At 46.8% G+C, this 18,776-nt stretch overlaps 1 long non-coding RNA gene across 1 annotated transcript in view; it reads left to right on the top strand.

Annotated features, from left to right (window-relative positions):
* The window catches only part of LOC106005843, a 42,535-nt gene extending 25,886 nt beyond the window's left edge, over positions 1–16,649 (top strand). The window contains exons 4-5 of the long non-coding RNA XR_001179525.2: positions 15,279–15,426; positions 16,353–16,649. This is a non-coding gene — a long non-coding RNA (uncharacterized LOC106005843). The remainder of the gene's footprint in view (positions 1–15,278; positions 15,427–16,352) is intronic.
* The last annotated feature ends 2,127 nt before the right edge of the window (positions 16,650–18,776 follow it).

The raw sequence follows: 18,776 nt of genomic DNA, 5'->3' as shown, positions 1-18,776 counted from the left end.
GTTTTGGAGGGCTACCTTTTGAATTTGTGGGTGACTGTGTGTTGGGCTTGACTAAAGATGGCCGCTCTATGATGCTTGGCCAAAGCCTCTAATTGCAAGTTTATATCAATTGAGGCAGCTCCTGAGAGAAATATGGCTAAGGAATAAAACCATCAAGAAGTCGTCTTTGTTTAGTGTCTAGCCTTAACAATATCCTAATTATGAAGAATGGCTGGCCAGTGGGAGAAGACTTGTTTGGGGAATAAGGGTGACCCCAGGTGTGTCCTCTATCAAGTCCTAAGGAAAGCGGAGTCATCCCTTATCTTCGCAAGTCCACAGTTAACGCTCTGGATTTTACGGAGCAACTTTGTCATCTCAGCCATACAGAATCGGTCAAGGGGATAGCTGAGTTACACAATTGTTGGGGACTCCATCCAGTTTTCCAGCTGTTCAAATAATCCTATGCCCATGGAGTCCTGTTATTATCTCCACAGAGTAACAAGCACGAAGATTGTCCATACATGAGCCTTTGTAGCAATTTTTCTGAAGTTTCTTCCCTCAAGTGGTCTAGCTTACACAAACAACAAACATTCAAAGACAGAACTAGAATTTGATGTCCACAAAGCTGTGTTGTTGGAACATAATTTTTCTCTAAATTCCCCCTTATTTCCAGAGATAGCCAAATCAAGACTAATTCATTTGTGGGGTTTTTTTTTTTTTTAAAGATTTTATTTATTTATTTGACAGAGAGAGATCACAAGTAAGCAGAGAGGCAGGCAGAGAGAGAGAGGGCGTGGGGGAGCAGGGTCCCTGCTGAGCAGAGAACCCGATGCAGGACTCGATCCCAGGACCCTGAGACCATGACCTGAGCTGAAGGCAGAGGCTTAACCCACTGAGCCACCCAGGTGCCCCCGTTTCTGAGTTCTTGTTCTGAGGTTCCTGCAAAATGAGTTCTGTCTTTAAAGGGATTCATGAAAAGGACTTTTGTGTGTGTGTGTGTGTGTGTGTGTGTGTGTGAGACAAACACAGGTATTTGCTATCTTTAAGATCATAAAACCAAACTGGGTAAGAATCTCCAGAACTTATGGGAAAGCTGCATTCAAACAGGACAAAAATAAAAAATGTAGGACCGAATGAATTAGAGAAGATGATTATAGTTTTTATGATTCTTGTTTGAACCACTGCTGGTTCTCTCATGTTTGCTCTTTCAGATTAAGGAAACTTTTTTTTTTTTTTTTAAGATTGTATTTATTTATTTGAGAGAGGGGAGAGGTCAGAGGGAGAAGCAGACTCCCTGCCAAGCAGGGAGCCCGAAGTGGGACTGGATCCAGGACTCAAGGATCATCACCTGAGCTGAAAGAAGACAGCTGTTTAACCAACTGAACCACCCAGGCGCCCCCAAAGGAAACTTTCTCTTAAGACATCCATGATACACAGAAATATCATGATAAAATATCCCTTTGTGAACAAATTGAAACACTTAACTTTTCTTCCCATTCAAACCCTCTAAAATTCAGAAACTCTCTGTGAGTATTCTTCCTTCCACGGCAGTTACAATTATTTGCATAAGTTCAATAAGAATCTGTTCTTGTAACAGGACACTGTTGGAAACACTAGTTATTTTGCCAAGGTTTTGACTGACTGTCATATTTGAGACAGATAAGTGTAAACTCAGGTAAGGCCAGACAGCTCTAAAGAACTAAGGTTGACTTTATGGGGACAGTGAAACCCGCTGAAAACGTTGGTCTGAAACTTTGTTTATAGAGTTCCTGGTAGCTGTACCAGATTAGCAAAGAACATTAGTTCCTGGCAGGTGCAGGAACCTGAGGGCATTTCGGGGACCTAGAGAAGAGGCATGTGCCCAAATCTCTACTGGAATCAAGAGGCTATTAAAAGTTCAATCTAGGGGCGCCTAGGTGGCTTGGTCATTAAGCGTCTGCCTTTGGCTCAGGTCATGATCTCAGGGTCCTGGGATCGAGCCCTGCATTGGGCTCTCTGCTCAGCGGGGAGCCTGCTTCCTCCTCTCTCTCTCTGCCTGCCTCTCTGCCTACTTCTGATCTCTGTCTATCAAATAAATAAATAAAATCTTTTAAAAAGAAAGATTTTATTTATCTATTTGAGAGAAGAGAGAGAGCATGAACCCAACAGGGGCAAAAGGCAAAGGGCAGAGGGGGAAGCAGGCTTCCCACTGAGCAGGGAACTGGATATGGGGCTCGATCCCAGGACTCTGGGATCATGACCTGAGCTGAAGGCAGAGGCTTAACGGACTGAGCCTCCCAGGCAACCCCATAAAAGCAGAGTTTAAAGGACCTATATGGTCGGGGCACTAGGGTGGCTCAGTCTGTTTAACGTTGGACCCTTGATTTTGGCTCAGGTCGTGATCTCAGGGTTGTGAGATGGAGCCAAGCATGGAGCCTGCTTGGGATTCTCTCTCTCCCTCTCTGCTCCTCCACCCCCACCCCTGCTTTCTCTCTAAGAAAAAATTTTAATTAAAAAAAAAAAGGATCTATATGGCCAATCACTATTCTTGCTGAGCTTATTTAAATAATTAGGCCACGTTTGTTAAAACTGGACTTGTTTTAGGGGCAAGTCTGCTTCTCCCTATTCCTCTGGCCCTCTCCACTGCTCGTGTGCTCCCTCTTGCTCACTCTCTCTCAAATGAATAATAACTTTTTAAAAATCTTAAAAACCAGACTTGTTTTACAAATGAATTAGTCTTGGGGCGCCTGGGTGGCTCAGTGGGTTAAGCCGCTGCCTTCAGCTCGGGTCATGATCTCAGGGTCCTGGGATCGAGCCCCGCATCGGGCTCTCTGCTCAGCAGGGAGCCTGCTTCCCTCTCTCTCTGCCTGCCTCTCTGTCTACTTGTGATCTCTGTCTGTCAAATAAACAAATAAAATCTTAAAAAAAAAAAAAAGAAAACGTATGCTCACTTCTTATACCTTTTTTACATGTCTCCTACTTTCTTACATAAAGAGTTGCTTTCCTTATCATTTCCATCAGTCTTAATTACATTCAGCAGAATTTTAACTCCTAGAAACCTTAGTCTCCACTGAAAATGAAGTAGTATAGTTCAATCGTGAACTATTAGAACGGGATTCTTTAGATTGGCAAATTTACGAATACACTTCGTCATTTTTAGGAACATGTATTTTCCTAGTAAAATGTCTCAGGAAGGCACGAAGCATGTTTCCTACAGACCCTAGTATATTTAGTCTCTCCACAATAAGAAGCCTAAGGCAGGTAAACATTATGTTTAATAATTAATGCTTCTGTATTTTATCTTATTTGGAAGAGACTTAGATATCCAATGAATTCAACCCAATTTATAATTTAACTTAGCAAAACCTCCAAGTTTCAGGTTACCGAAGATTTTGAAAGCTAACTTAGCAATGACCTATGAGAACTTTAGGAGACAGGCAAAATTAACTATCATTTTTTGAAAGCTTATTTACTTTTAGTAATCTCGATACCCAATGTGGGGCTTGAACTCACAACCCTGAGATCAACAGTCACATGCTCTTCCAAACAGAGCCAGCCAGAGGCACCCCCTCACCCCCACAGTGCATCTTTTTAAAAGAAGTTTATTTATTTATTTATAAAACGAACCATCATTTTAAGCCATCTTTTTGCCAACAAATTGCAACAGAGATAAGGCGAGGTTATTGGACTTCAGTAAACCTTGTTTGAATGAGAAGTTTTATAGTTAATGCTGATAACTCTAAAGACATATCTATTTTAGTTACATCAACAAACTTAAATTAGCCTTCATACTCAGAATTATGCATCTGTGGGCACTAGAAGTCGATCAGTTTCTTCCCCATTGTCAGTTTTTACCTGGGGTACCCGTGGGAAAGTCTAAAGTGGGCAGTGTAAGTGCAGGAGAGCTGCTGGGCCTTCAGGGGGAAGGGAAAGATAATGGGATGGCATAAAAGAAAGATCATCTGGAATGTTCTAGGACCAGATGGGCCATGAAACCCAGCAAGGCACATTCTGCAGTTTTTTTTGGGGGGGGTTGGAGATTTGGGGGACAATGCCATGAAGGCTTGCATGTAAGACCTCTGACCATTTGAAGTTCTGGCAAAAGAGGTCAACCGGGAAAAAAAGTATTATAAGCAAGTTCCCTAGAGGGGCCATACCTCTTGATCTGGGAGTCTGTAATGAAGCCAGGAAGCACGACATAAATAGATGGGACATTTTTCCTCAGGCCTTGGGAGCCCAATTTGTTCCGGTTTTTATTTTTATTTATTTTATTTCATTATTATTTTTATTATTATTATTTTTATTTTTTTAAAGATTTTATTTATTTATTTGACAGACAGAGATCACAAGTAGGCAGAGAAGCAGGCAGAGGGAGAGGAGGAAGCAGGCTCCCTGCTGAGCAGAGAGCCCGATGCGGGGCTCGATCCCAGGACCCTGGGATCATGACCTGAGCTGAAGGCAGAGGCTTTAACCCACTGAGCCACCCAGGCGCCCCTCATTATTATTTTTAAAAAGATTTTATTTATTTGTCAGAGAAAGAGAGCACAAGCAGGGGGAGCAGCAGACAGAGGGAGAAGCAGACTCCTTGCTGAGGGGTGAGCCCGATGTGGGACTCGATCCCAGGATCCTGGGATCATGACCTGAGCTGAAGGCAGATGCTTAACCATCTGAGCCACCCAGATGTATCTGTTCCAGTTTTTATTAAAAACACATCCCCGGGGCGCCTGGGTGGCTCAGTGGGTTAAATCTCTGCCTTCAGCTCAGGTCATGATCTCGGGGTCCTGGGATGGAGCCCCACATCGGGCTCTCTGCTCAGTGGGGAGCCTGCCCCCCCACCCCGCCGCCTGCCTCTCTGCCTACTTGTGATCTCTATCCGTCAAATAAATAAAATCTTGAAAAAAAAAAAAAAAAAACAAACACATCCCCAGGGCAAGTTCAAAGGAATAGAAGGGAATTGTAGAGACCAGCTGCGGATTCCCAAAGGGGCGTCCCACCAAGGGGAATGGAGCTCGGATCATCAAGATTTCAGGCAGTGTGCCCCACTCTGGAAAGAGAAGAACTTGCTGTGACTCCCGGCAGGATTCCTGAGGCATGCTGATTGTAACACTCCTACAGCTCCCTCAAGAACTTCCTTTAATGTTTTACCTCTAAAGCTTTTCTTCTGTCCCTGTTACGCCCTCCTGTAACCACCCCCCCCAAAAGATACATGTTAGCAATCGCCTTTCAAACATGCAGCCCACTGATAGACATTTGAAGGGTCTCATGACTAATGTTTTACTAAACCATGAAAGCAACCTTATCTTAACAATAGCTAGCTCTCCAAGGTCCTGGAGACCTTCCTTTTAACATGCATAAATTCCTAAGAGACTTACACTGTCCCCTAACCCCCACTAACTAACAAGTCTATAATCGGTCACTCCTCACAATCCCAGTACAGCTCTTCCTGTTCACGGGTCCTGTCCCCGTACGGTAACAAAAGCCCCTTTCTGCAACCAAAACGTCTCAAGAATTCATCCTTGACCACTTGCTCCTGTCCCTGCATGGCCACTGACCTGAAAAAGAGCCCGATGTTTTATGGGGCGACTGGCTGTAGTAGGGTGTCCCACCAAGGAGAGGGTCCTGGGAAATGACAGTCGTTCCGCATCAGGAAAGGGGCCCAAAAGACCACACCAGGGAGCCTCCCTAGCCCGAGACTTTCAATTGTCTGAGGAATACTAGGGTTAGGCCACTGAAGGGCCAGAAAGGGAAGGATCCCTCTGAAGGGCAAGAGGGAAAATCCTTACCCCTTTCAGACAGGGCCATCCGAGGGCTTCCCCTACTGACTTGGGATCCTCGCTGAGGACTAACCAGTTCCCGAAACAACTGGAGAGATCATCAGTTCTCCAAGGAATCCTAGAGGCCATGCTCTGAGGGAAAGTCCTGAGAAATTCCTAGAGAATGGGGAGAGTCCTGGGCCAGCAGACGTTCCCCCAGATGAGCCACCAAAGTGTGGGCATCCCAGCTGGGGAAGGCAGAGCAACGGGCATAGAAGTTTATTGGAGTTTACACTGTAAGGAGGCAGCGGGCACCAGGGCAAAGGAGACACGGTCTGCCGTGAGCTGGTGGTGAGGACCACAGTTACAGGGCGGGCTGAGCACATATGGGAACGTATGGAATTGTCCCTTTTAAAAAAGCTAACTGTGCCTGGTTGTAAGTAGCCCAGTGGATATTAAGGCCTGTGGCTATTTCGAGGTGGGTGGCTTAGTGAGCCTGCTTGTATTCTGGCCCCTGGTGTGATCACTGGGGGCCCCTGGGCCTTGCTCCCGGTTCCATTGCTCAAGCCTATTGCCTGAACGTGGCCTTGCCAATTTCCTCCTCTGTAAAGTAGGAATTAAACTAGTCCTCCTTCCTAGCGTTGTTAACGAGGGTCGTCTGATCCGCCGTGTGCAGAGTGCCTTGCTGGCTACCTGGCCCCCAGAGAGAGCCAGTTAATGATTACTGATTAAGTTGACTATTATAAGGAATGTGGGAGGGTCTCAAATGTTAAATTATGGTATTTGGGTTTTATCTCTGAGGCAGCAGGGGAGGGGGGCTTTTTCGAGTTTTATAGCGGCAACATCATTAGGACTTGAAAGGCTCCTCTCTTCAAGGTCAACATAGGGAGGAGGGCTGAGCAAAAAACCCAGCTGTTCCTAGCTGCTGTGCTTGGAGTGGATCGGCCCAGTGGCCTATTTATGAATCTTTATTATATTCAGAGAACATAAATAAACCAAAAGGCTTTAGTTGCATTTTAAAATTGGACCTAAAAACAGCCAAACGGTCCTGTGCTCTGCTTCCTAGAATCAACACAGCTACAGAGCCCCCAAAAGAGAGAGTGAGGATTCAAAGGCGCATGGATAGATCTTCTCCTTTCTGACTCAGGCCCCAGAGCCCTGGCCAACAAGGGCAGACAGCAGTCTGGGAGCAGGTGAGGGCTGGCCAGGGGGCTTGTCTGTTATCCGGTGGTGCAGTGCAGTGGGGTGCTGGGTGTGGCTAGTCTTTATCTCTTAGGGCACAGAGCCCACATGCCTGAACTTCGGGGGACAGGGAGCTGTATTACCAGTTATCAGCGATGGCCCGGAGTGTCCAAGAGAGTTGCTGGCACGGGATACAGTATCCCCGGGCTCTGGACACCATGAATTTGGGCTGCTCCCAGATCCTCTCTGATTCTCAGTGTTCATGAGATGAAGGATGTCTTCTGGGCTTGGCTCTGGGAGCGCTGAGGAATATCTTGGATATTTGCTGCCAGCGTCCAGTCCTACTCTGTTGTTACAGCATCTCACTTTTCCTTTCGGGAATCATTCCTTCGCCTTCCTGTGCATGTGATCTGGGGCTAGGCGAGCCAGGACCAGCCAGGGAGAATCCCTGTGATTGCTTCAGGGATGGGACCCTGACCAAAGCTGGCCAATGAGCTACTTTGGTGTGGGACTTCTGCTTGAGAAGGAGCCTCTCTCTGAGCTCTGTGTGGGTAAGCTTATGGAATAGAGCTTTGGAGGCCATCTGCCTCCACGGAGGGAAGAACGTGCCAGTGTATGAAGCCCGCCCCGGGAATGCAGGGATGGGAAAGAAATAGGCAGATTCCTAACATCTGAGCACCGTGTTCCGGGCATGCGTCTGGGTGAGCCAGAATCTTCCCTCTAAGGCTTCGGCCCGTCTGAGTTGCATTTACGACCTTTACAACCACTCATCCTGACAAACACTAGGAGAACACTCATCTAATAACAGCAAGAACACAATCCATGGGCACTTACCCAAACTGCCACTGACCTTGTTTCGAGTTTCTGGCACAAGATGATAAAACAAAGTGGCAGACTTTATCAGTTTTTATTATTCTTTTTTTTTTTTTTTTTAGTTTTTATTATTCTTTAAAAAATTCTCTACGGGGGCGCCTGGGTGGCTCAGTGGGTTAAAGCCTCTGCCTTCAGCTCAGGTCATGATCTCAGGGTCCTGGGATCGAGCCCTGCATCGGGCTCTCTGCTCAGCGGGGAGCCTGCCTCCCCCCCCTCTCTCTGCCTGCCTCTCTGCCTACTTGTGATTTCTGTCTGTCAAATAAATAAATTAAAAAAAAAAAACCTTTAAAAAAAAATTCTCTATAGACAGTGCTCCGCTGTGGTAGGCACATAGATATCCTGTCCCAGCTCCCCTCGAGGAAGGAAACTTCTGCCCAGGTGCAAGGCACCGGGAGGCCACGTCGGAGCTGTCAGTACGGCTGCTGTCATTCTCAAGTCTCGGGTGACAGGTTTTCTGGGCTCCTCTCTGACTTGAGGTTGGGAATGTTGGTTTGGTAAAGACTCAGAACTCCTCTCGGCACAGATCCCCGGATGTGAAGGACCTAGGGAAAACTGAGCAGCAGCTAAGGGCCGCTACCTCAGGCTACCCTTTGGACAACCAAAGGCTCTTGGAGGGACCTGGCTCCTTACTCGCCCACCCAGGTATCTGAAGAGAAAACCTTCTCCTACTATTTTCTTGGTGGATTACTCCCCCAGGAGAATGACTGGGGAAGCCCAGGAGGGTCCCCTGGGCAAGGGACCTCACTCACAGTTCCCTGTTACCGTTTCTGACTCCTCCTATCCTGGGCACGACTCGGACACCCATCAGACTGGCTACAGCAGCTATGTGCAGGAATGGCCAAGCAGCACAAAGGAACTGTAATCTAGGGGATGCTCCCCAACTTTTCGGTCCCATTGGGGCTTATCCCAGGTGGATTTGCCCTGCCTGGGTGTCCCATCTTGTCCCTCCATGTGGCTCTGCCAGACAGAGCAGTTCTACTAAAAGACGATTCGGTGGCTATGCCAGACAGAACGCTTAAAGAAGTCTAGTGTATGCATTGACTTCTAAGGGAAGCTTCAGGGTGGGGAAACCAGGGTCACTCTCTGGAGGTAGAACGAAGCCTGGGTAAAAGTCAGCTCCTCCCAGCACCTCACAGAGAGGACAGGGGCTCTGGCTGTCCGTCGCATGAGTCACTAGGGCCACACATCAGGAACAATGAGGAGGAACTGAGGTGGGGGGGGGTGCCTTTTCCTCTCTTCCCAAGTCTCCCTGATCAACTATAAGAAAATGAGGTAAGGGACACCTTTTCCTCTCCTCTTGTAGATGGGTAATTCCCCGACCAAGACCTTTACTCCTATAGAGCCCCATCCTGGCATTATAGGCTATAGAAACAGTATCAGCCCCATAAATCGCCCCATCTTGTTTACTTGGATGCCTTCCTGGTTTTAACTGGACGAAGGCAACTCGTTTTCTTTTGTTCTGGGGCAAGGCCGCAGTGTAAGTTAGAGGACAAGACTCGGCCACCTGAAGGACTTTGCCTTCCTGGTTTTAACTGGGAAAAAGGTGGCTCATTTTCTTTTGTTCTGATCTCAGCTTTGGAGGATCAATCCCAGCCTCCTGGTGGCTTTCTTCTGGAAACCTCCCTGCCCCGACTCTGGGAGGAACAAAGGAATACCACATCCTCATCAAAGCTTGGTAGGCTGGGCACCTGGGGGGCTCAGTGGGTTAAGGCTCTGCCTTCAGCTCAGGTCATGATCTTAAGATCCTGGGATGGAGCCCTGCATTGGGCTCTCCACTCAACCGGGAGCCTGCTTCCCCATATTTCTCTGCCTGCCTACTTGTGATCTCTCTCTCTCTGTCAAATAAATAAATAAAATCCTAGGAAAACAAACAAACAAACAAACAAACTTGATAGGCAAATGGAGTCTGCAGGGGAAATCTCCACTCCTGCCTCTTTCCTTCCTAGCATAAGATCAGGTCCCCGTACCTGTCCCGCTGTATCTGGGGACCCCTGCTGGTGCTCTAGGGTTTCACCATCTCTAAGAACAGGGAGTGCTCCAAGGGGGATCAAGGGGAGGGGCTGCTACAAGACCTGAGTTGAAGGGGGAACCTCAAAGTTTTCCAAACTTGAGCACAATCCTTCTGTTAAATCAGATCCTCTCTGAAGCAGGAAAATGTGGGATTCTGGCCACTGTTGAAAGATATGGGTGTCAAGGGATGGGTGAGCCCATGGGTGCCTTCAGTTTCCAGCGCGAGTCCAGCTCTGCTTCCTTAAGAGCCCGGTTAGGATCCTAAGGATCTCCTTGGAAATTGGTATCACCGTCACTCCCAAGCTTGTATCCTAGAGGGACTGAAGGGTCTATGGGGATTTCTCCCTCATTCATTTCCTGGCTTAATGGGTACAGTTGGAGCCAAATGTGGTTAGTCTCCCTCAGGACAGACCGTAAGGAATATTCCCAAGCAGCTGCCAAAACTCCCTTTGTTTCAGGGAAATTCCCTGTCTTCTCTGGCCTGACATGGACTGCCTCTTTCCACTTTGGTGGGAAAAAAAACCCCATGGCATCTACTCACCTGCACTCAGAAGGTTTAGAGCTGGCAGTGATCCTGTCTTGGTTTGCTGAAGGTCAAAAAAGCTGGCCTTAAAATGGTGGTTCATCTTGTCTGTCTCAAAAGCTTTCATGGGTAATAATGTTAAGGAAGTTTTGTTTGAATGATTAATGGGATTACATCTAGGTCTTTTCCAAAGTGCTAAAGCATTGATAACCGGATATCAATTTATGCTTTCAAAGGCTGTTTGGGTCTGTCGATAAAAAATGGTAATCTTGTGTGTCTCAAAGTTTTCAAGGGCAATTGTTAAGATAGTTTTCGAAGTCTCTGGTAGAGGATGTCTGGGTCTGCTGAAAAATAAAACTGTGAACCCAAACTCAGGAAGAAAACCCAACAATTATTTTTAAAAAAGATTTTATTTATTTATTTGACAGAGATCACAAGTAGGCAGAGAGGCAGGCAGAGCGAGAGAGGGGGAAGCAGGCTCCCCGCCAAGCAGAGAGCCCAATGCGGGACTCGATCCCAGGACCCTGAGATCATGACCAGAGCTAAAGGCAGAGGCTTTAACCCACTGAGACACCCAGGCGCCCCCCCAACAATTTTTCTTAAGCGTGAGAGAATCTCATTAAATACACCTCTGTCTCCCCTGCCTGGTTGTCCCTGAGGCCAAGATCATTCTTATTTGGTAAAAAACTGCAAAAGTTGACTGCTGGCCCTGAGGGGACTCTAGAAGAGCTCTAACGAACTGCTAGTGGGTCTCTCACAGTTGGGACCAAGAGGAGAGAGTGAGGAAGAGAAGCTTCAGGAAGTCTGAGGCTTTGGTTGTGACCTCCCAAGACTCTGGCACAGATGCCATTTCTGTAGCTGCCTGGGACACTGATGTGAGAATGCCTCCCATGGCAAAAACCAGGCCCTGTAACCCTTGTTGCCTGTATGGAGGGAGACACTGGAAATCTGAATGCCCTCGGGGACCTCAGTCTGCGAGGGCTCAGATGGCCAGTGCTCCGACTGGAGTTGCTGGGGCCCGGGAGCAACAGCTAACCCTAGGGAACCCAGCACCTCCGGTAATTCTGGAAACAGAAGGAAAACCAGTTGATTTCCTTCTTGATACCACCTTTTCCATTCTGCTCTCTGCTCTAGGCCAACTTTTTAACTGCAGTGTTGTCATTAAGGCCGTCACTGGGTGACCCGTAAGCCAAATTTTCTTCTCGCCTTCTGGGATGCACCTAGGGAGATCTAATTTCCTCTCACTCTTAATGCTTGGGAGCCACACATTTCTCTTAATTCCCAGGTCTGGACAACTCAGGCTGAAGTGGGCTGGGCCTTAATAGTGCCTATTCCCATACACCTTACGGGCTCCACAACTTTCTCTGGCCGGAGAGGGTTTTTTGAGTATAACAGGACACTCGTGGATACTGGGACATGGAGAAATAGCAAGCATGCTCTGTTGGCTGATCAAAGACACCCAGGAGGCCTGTATATGGGATCCAGAGTCAGAAAAAGCTTTTAGAAATCTCAAGAGGCGGGTCACCTGGGTGGCTCAGTGGGTTAAGCCTCTGCCTTTGGCTCAGGTCATGATCTCAGGGTCCTAGGATCAAGCCTCGTATCTGGCTCTCTGCTCGGCAGGGAGCCTTCCCCCCTGCCCCCCGCCTACTTGTGATCTCTGTCAAATAAATAAATAAATCTTTAAAAAAAGAAAAAGAAAGAAACCCCAGCAGAAAATCCGGAATAGACTTTATTTTCTATGGGAGCTCATTTGTTGAACAGGACACCCGAGAGGCTGGAGGTTTCTATGAAACAAGAGAGAGTAACCCTCTCCCACCCGGGCCAGGCACCCAGCGGGCTGAGCTGACGGCCCTCGCCGCAGCTGTGGAGGGCAGGAAGGGCGAAACAGTCAGTGCTGACTCCGGTACGCCGTCCTGTTCGTCCATTGTGCCATAGTACAGTGTGGAGAGAGACGTGTTCTGACTGCTTCAGGTTCTCCTAAAGTATCATCAGGAATTCACATGGTTCTATAAGCCGTACACAAACCCCAGAAGTAGCAGGTGTACACTAAAAAGGGCACAAAAAAGGAATGGACGGTTATAGATTGGCTGAGGCTGTAGCAAAATAGGCTGTCAGGTCAGAGACCCCTCTGGTCGCCGCCTCCCCTCCCCCCCATTAGGGGTGGCCCCGTAACCCAGGAAAGACCCCGCTGTTCAGTTGAGAAAACACAACTGGCCACAGAACAGGGTTATACCCTCGCAGTCAACAGGCAGAGCTGCTAACCCATGAAAGATCCTAAAACCCTACACCAAACCTACTGTTTAGGTCAAAGATAAAACCCTACAAATGACCCCCAAACTCTTAATAGGGAGAAATTTAGATAGGACTATTAAAAACATGTTAAAGACGTGTGGAGTCTGCCCAAAGGAGAACCCATTCCCCCCCCCTTCACAATTCCCCGGAGGCACACAGCAAGTGGGAACTTTCCCCCGGGGAAGATCAGCAAATGAACGTCACCCCTGTCTAAAATGCATGGCTACGGTACCTCCTGGTGTGGGTAGATGGTCCCTCCATGCCCCGGACTGAGGCCTTTCCCTGTAAAACCGGAAAAGCCTCGGCAGTGGTAAAGACACTGGTAATCCCTTGGTTTGGGCTCCCCCCGGTCCCTTCAGAACGATAACGGAATCACTAGCCCTCTTGGTTGAGCTTCCTAACTCCCAGCCCCAAAATAACCAGCCTGTCCCCTTTCACCCTGGGGGGGACCAAGTGCTTGTTCGAGCCAGGCTGGGAAGGCCTGCATACAGCGACTTTAGCCACTCCAGCAGCAGTCAGAGTAAAGCCTGGATGCACCATTCCAGCGTCAAACCCTGGTCCCCAGCAGGGCCCAACAGCAAGAAACTCGAATCCCTCTGTAAACCCAGAGAGGACCTCCAACTAGGCTGGAAGCAACAAGACACAGATAAATGTTACTTCCCCTCTCTCCCTTCAAGTCGTCAACCCTATTGCATTCCTTTCGCCCGCCCTCTCCTCCCGGTGTGGGGGGAGTTCACTGAAATATGTTTTACATCTCACAGGACTCCGGGCTGTCCTGGGTCTTGCACTGTGCTCTGGGCCTTGCCTCCTAAGTAACCCGCTGTGTATTTTCCAGAATAAAGGTCAAACTCCAAATGGTATTTCAGATGGAGCCTCACTTGAAGGTCAAAACCAAACACCTACCGAGGACCCCTTGATAGTTTGGGAGGACAGGACCCCTGACTGCCGCCCCACCCAAGGCTCCTGACCAGCAGGAGGTGGCTGCCATCGGTTGTCGCCCTTTTCCCCTAATAGCAGTTAGGGTTACCTCTTCAGAGGGGGGATGATGGCGGAGAGTTGGAAAGCAGGCATGCAGGACGAGGGGCCCTGCCCTAAGAGGAACCCCCCCCCCCAGGACAGTTTTATACGACCTGGAAGGAGTCCTCCTCCCTTTCCCATGATAGATAGGTGACAAAAATCTGATTGGATGACAGGTGAGGTGCCCAAGGGTTGCTCAAATCAAAACACCCCGTCAACAAGCCCATAAAACCCCTGAGACATAAAATCCCCGGTGGCAAGCCCCTCGGGTCCCCGACCTCTGTCTATGGGTGCTTTGGTGCTATCACTTTGCTATCACTCCATAAACCTTCCTCGGCTGCCCACCAGTCTGTCTGGTCTACCTCTTCACTCTTCAATGTTCTGGAAGACACTGGCATGACCAAGCACTGTGGGCACCGACGGAGAAGAAATCTCGTGAGAATTTCCAGTGGGGAAGACTGACCGGCAATCGTGTCTTGAACCACCGGTGGGGCTGGCCAAGGTGGCCTTCTGCCACCTGCCTGTACCTCTTCCCCATTGGATTTGCCACTATGGAGCCCTCCGCCCGTGTTATCCTCACAACTTAATATTATTGCTCATGTTTTATAGATAAGGAAATGGGGACTCAAACACTTGCCCAAATAATTTATTTTGGTCAGAAAATGCCAAGCCAGGGGAGCCCTTGGCTGGCTCCGTCAGTAAAGTACATGTCAATCCCAGGGTCGTGAGTTTGAGCTCCACATGGGACATGGAGCCTGCTTAAAAAATAAATAAATAAGGTAAAAACAAAGGTAGTAAGCTTTCACCACCTCCTAGTTATTTTGCCACTTTTTCATTTTACTTGTGCTTTTGAGGCAGCTTCTATCATATCTGTGTGACATGTTGGTGCATGTGTTGTTCTCAACTCCCAAGTTTCAGGGACTGACCTCACAGTGGTAGCTCGAAATTGGCCATGGGGAGTATTTACAGCACAGAATTCAGCAAATGCTACAGACCAAGGCTGGATTTGTTTTATTGATTGTCAGGGCAGGAGTGGACAATCTACAGTCCCTGGTCCAAATCTGGCCCACGGTCTATTTTTTTTCCCCCTCACTGCCTGTTTTTGTAATAAAGTTTTATTGGCACACAGCGGTACCAGTCCATTTACAAACTGTGTATGGCTGCTTTCATGGTACAGCAGCAGAGTTAAATAGCTACAGATACTTTTTTTAAAAAAAGATTTTATTTATTTATTTGACAGAGATCACAAGTAAGCAGAGAGGCAGGCAGAGAGAGAGGAGGAAGCAGGCTCCCTGCTGAGCAGAGAGCCCGATGTGGGGCTCGATCCCAGGACCCCAGGATCATAACCTGAGCCGAAGGCAGCGGCTTAGCCAACTGAGCCACCCAGGCACCCCTAAATTTTTGCAGTTTTAACGTTTAATTTTTAGTAGAATTTAATTTTAGGTGATGCTGGTGTGAAGAAAAAATCCGTTTGCAAACTTCCGGAAGAATCTATAATGGGCTTTCCTGAGCCCGTAGGAGTGGCTGGAGGGCTCTAGTTGCTTGAGGTTAGGGAGTGGGAGGCCTTTGTGACTGGGGAGTGGGCAGAGAAGAGCAATGGCCAGGAGGCCGAGCAAGTGCTCTGGCTTGAGGCCCAGGGCACATCAAAGGGGTTTTCTTTTTCCTTTCAGGTGAAACCACTATTATCACGTCAGTGGCTCCAGCATTGCGTAAGCCGGGAGTGAGGTTACTCAAGATTAAACACTGATGCCTTCCAGACTGAACCTGTGTCCTCATCATCCAAAGTCCCCAAGCTTTGAAACATCATCCACCCTTCAGGTCAGAAGACTGACTTTCCTTCTCCACAAGGGCAATAGGGGAGTTAGCTTTGGCCTACAAGTTGCTGTCAATGCACTGCTTCACCTCTTTGAAACCTCTTTTCGCATTTCTGAATACTGGGGAGAGCTTTGAGTCTCTACTACCTATAGAGATGGGAGTGACTCTGTGTCTAATACTATACATGTAACTTGACAACCCTGTAAGGTGGGTATTATTATTATTATACCCATTTTACAGTTCAGGAAACTGAGGCTCAGAGAAGCTAAGCAGTACATACTAGTAAATAGTAGAGTTGAGATTTATTCCCTTTATTCTCAGTGCCATTTTCTCATTTTTTCTTGGCGTGTCCTACAGTTTCTGGAGAACCTTAGGAATTTCACAAATGAAAAGGTTCGGAGAAGTTATTAATTTCTGGATGTCCGGAGGGTGTCATGAAAGAGAGAAGAGGTGCTTGGGGTTGTGGAGTTTTACACTCATTCTTTGTCCAAAAGGACGATGATTGCTCAGCTCCAGCAGTCATTACCTGTGGGGACGTGCGCCTGATTTGGCCAGATTTTGTTCAAATGAAGCTAGGAATTTGAATTTGTATGTGAAATCCATTGATGTAGAATTTGTACTTTTTATTAAGATTTTATTTGAGAGAGAGGGGGAGTGCATGCATGCAGAGGAGGGCGGGGAGGGGAGACGGAGAGGGAGAAGCAGGTTCCCTGAGGCCCATGTGGGGCTCGATCCTGGCAGCCTGGGATCATGATCTGAGCCAAAGGCAGATGCTTAATTGACTGAACCACTAGGTGCCCTGAAAGGTAGTATTTTTATTGAAGATTCATATACATGGAAAGATGCAAAAAGCACCTCTGAATTTTTACAAACTGAACACACATGTTTAACGAGCTCAGATATGTGTTTTATTTTATTCTTTATCACAGAGTTATTGAAAGTCAATTTAGGGGAAAAAAGAGAAGATACACATAATTAAAAGGAGAAAAAAACAAGGAGAAAAAAAAATACAGAAGACAAACCCACCCAGGATCCTTCCTCCACAGACTATAAACAACCACCATGACTGATCTGGGCATAACCACTGAGCTACACATTGATACGTACGTAGGTATGGGGACATGTATAGATGGTTATGAGTATAGATACACTTTCCTATAACAACTTCTTAGACGTGTGCTTTGTAAACACTTTTCATAGTAATAAACACCTATGTTCATTGTGTATCTGTGTGTGTTTCACTGAATGGCTGTATCATAATTACTTTAACCAACCCCTAGAAGCAAAATCTTGTCATTCATTAGAAAAAGCATCTACAATAATCTATCTTCCTTGGATATGCTGTTTCTTTAATAATTATTTTCTTTGTTAAATTACTTGGAATTCCTATTCATAAATATCCTGTTTTGTTTGTTTGTTTGTTTGTTTTGTTTTGTTTTTCTAGTCATCTTCTCCTCTGCCCCACACTCTGCCCAGGTACTAAATATTAACAATTTCATGTATAAAATCCCCTGTCTTTCTCCTTTCTCATGCAGTCAGTTTTAGTTTATGGGCTGCCGAAGTGAATACAGTTTTTTTTTCTTTTAAGTTATGTCTACACCCGGCACAGGGCTCAAACCCACGACCCCGAGATCAAGTCTCGTGCTGTACCGACTGAGCCAGCCAGGGGCCCCTCACTCTTGCTGCAGTCATGTGCAAGCAATTACATAGGCATATATGGGAGAATTTACTTCGCTGTATAAAAATAGGACCATACGCTCTGTGAGGCTCTGTGTCCTACTTCCCAAGTGTTGAAATATTGACGACTGTGCTGGATATACCTTTGCCCCTCCAAGTCTCTTCCCTCCCTGGCCTTCTCTGTATCCTATACCCTCTTGCCCTCAGCTTATCAGAGGCTCTGGCAGGAGGCGAGAGGAGGCAAAGGAAGGGTATTTACTCCAGATGTTTGAGCAGCAGCTGTGTTCCACTGAACACCACACTCCTGCTGGGTGGCTGCACCCTCTCTGGGTCCTGAAACTCTTGTCTCCCCCTGTGCCTATAGGTCTGGGGGTGGTAACTGACCTCCAGGATTGCCGGTCCCGGAAGCTTTCTTTATCCCTGATTTGCTCCCTTAAGTTTACTCTATAAACAGGCCTTACATTAAATGTCCCTTAAATAGCCTTCTGAGGGTGCCAGCTGTATCAGTAACTGATTTAAAATTCTTCTTTTTTAAAGATTTTATTTATTTATTTGACAGACAGAGATCACAAGTAGGCAGAGAGGCAGGCAGAGAGAGAGGAAGGGAAACAGGCTCCCTGCTGAGCAGAGAGCCCAATTCGGGGCTCGATCCCAGTACCCTGAGATCATGACCTGAGCGGAAGGCAGAGGCTTTAATCCACTGAGCCACCTAGGCACCCCTCCCCATTTTATTTTTTTTTTAAACTTTATTTATGACAGAGAGAGATAGAGAGGGAACATAAGCAGGGGTAGCTGGAGAGGGAGAAGCACGCTTCCCATAGAGCAGGGAGACTGATGCGGGGCTCGATCCTAGGACACTGGGATCATGACCTGAGCCACTCAGGTGCTCCTCAATAATGTCCTTTAAAGCTGCTGCTTTTGATTTTTAAAAATTTTAAAAATTTATTATTATTATTATTTTTAAATAATCTCTACACCCCGTGTGGGGCTGGAGCTCACGGCCCCAGGAGCAAGAGTCGTATGGTTCTCCAACTGAGCCAGCCAGGCACCCTGCTGCTTTTTGTTTTTTGAAAGCCCAAATAACCAGTTAGGGATTGTGCACTGTGTTTAGTTATCACGTCTCTCTCTTTTCTTCCTATTTTTTTTTTTTTTTTTTTAGGGAAGGTGTCCATGTTAGAAATGTTAGTTTATTTTAAAAAGGTAATTGAGGGGTTAAGCATCTGCATTTGTCTCTGGTCATGCTCTCAGGGTCCTGGGATTGAGCCCCACGTTGGGCTCCCTGCTCAGTGGGGAATCTGGTTCTACCTATCTCTCTGCCTCTCCCCTTGCTTCAGCTCCCTCTCTCTCTCAAATAGATAAATAAAATAAAATATCGAAAAAAATAAAAAAAATAATTGAACAAAATATAGGAGGCGGAATGTAATCAATTTTAGTTTTTTTTTCTGTGTAAAGATTACTTTTGTAAGTTTTTATTTTGAAAGAATTTCAAGGTTACAGGAAAGTAGCAAAGATAGTAAGGAAGAATGTTAGTATATGTTTCACTCAGAATCACCAATCATTTACACCTTATCACATTTACCTTATCATTCTCTTGTCTACAAATATATATTTGTCCTTTTTTTCTGAAGCATTTGAAAGTAAGTTGCTTTTCTTGCCCCTAAATACCACAGGTGCAT

The sequence above is a fragment of the Mustela putorius genome, unplaced genomic scaffold (genome assembly GCF_011764305.1).
Source record: "Mustela putorius furo isolate JIRA1106 unplaced genomic scaffold, ASM1176430v1.1 tig00537248_pilon_pilon_pilon, whole genome shotgun sequence".
NCBI classification, from domain to species: Eukaryota; Metazoa; Chordata; class Mammalia; order Carnivora; family Mustelidae; genus Mustela; species Mustela putorius.
Note: the sequence above shows the minus strand (reverse complement) of the source record. Positions and strands in the feature narration are given on the sequence as shown.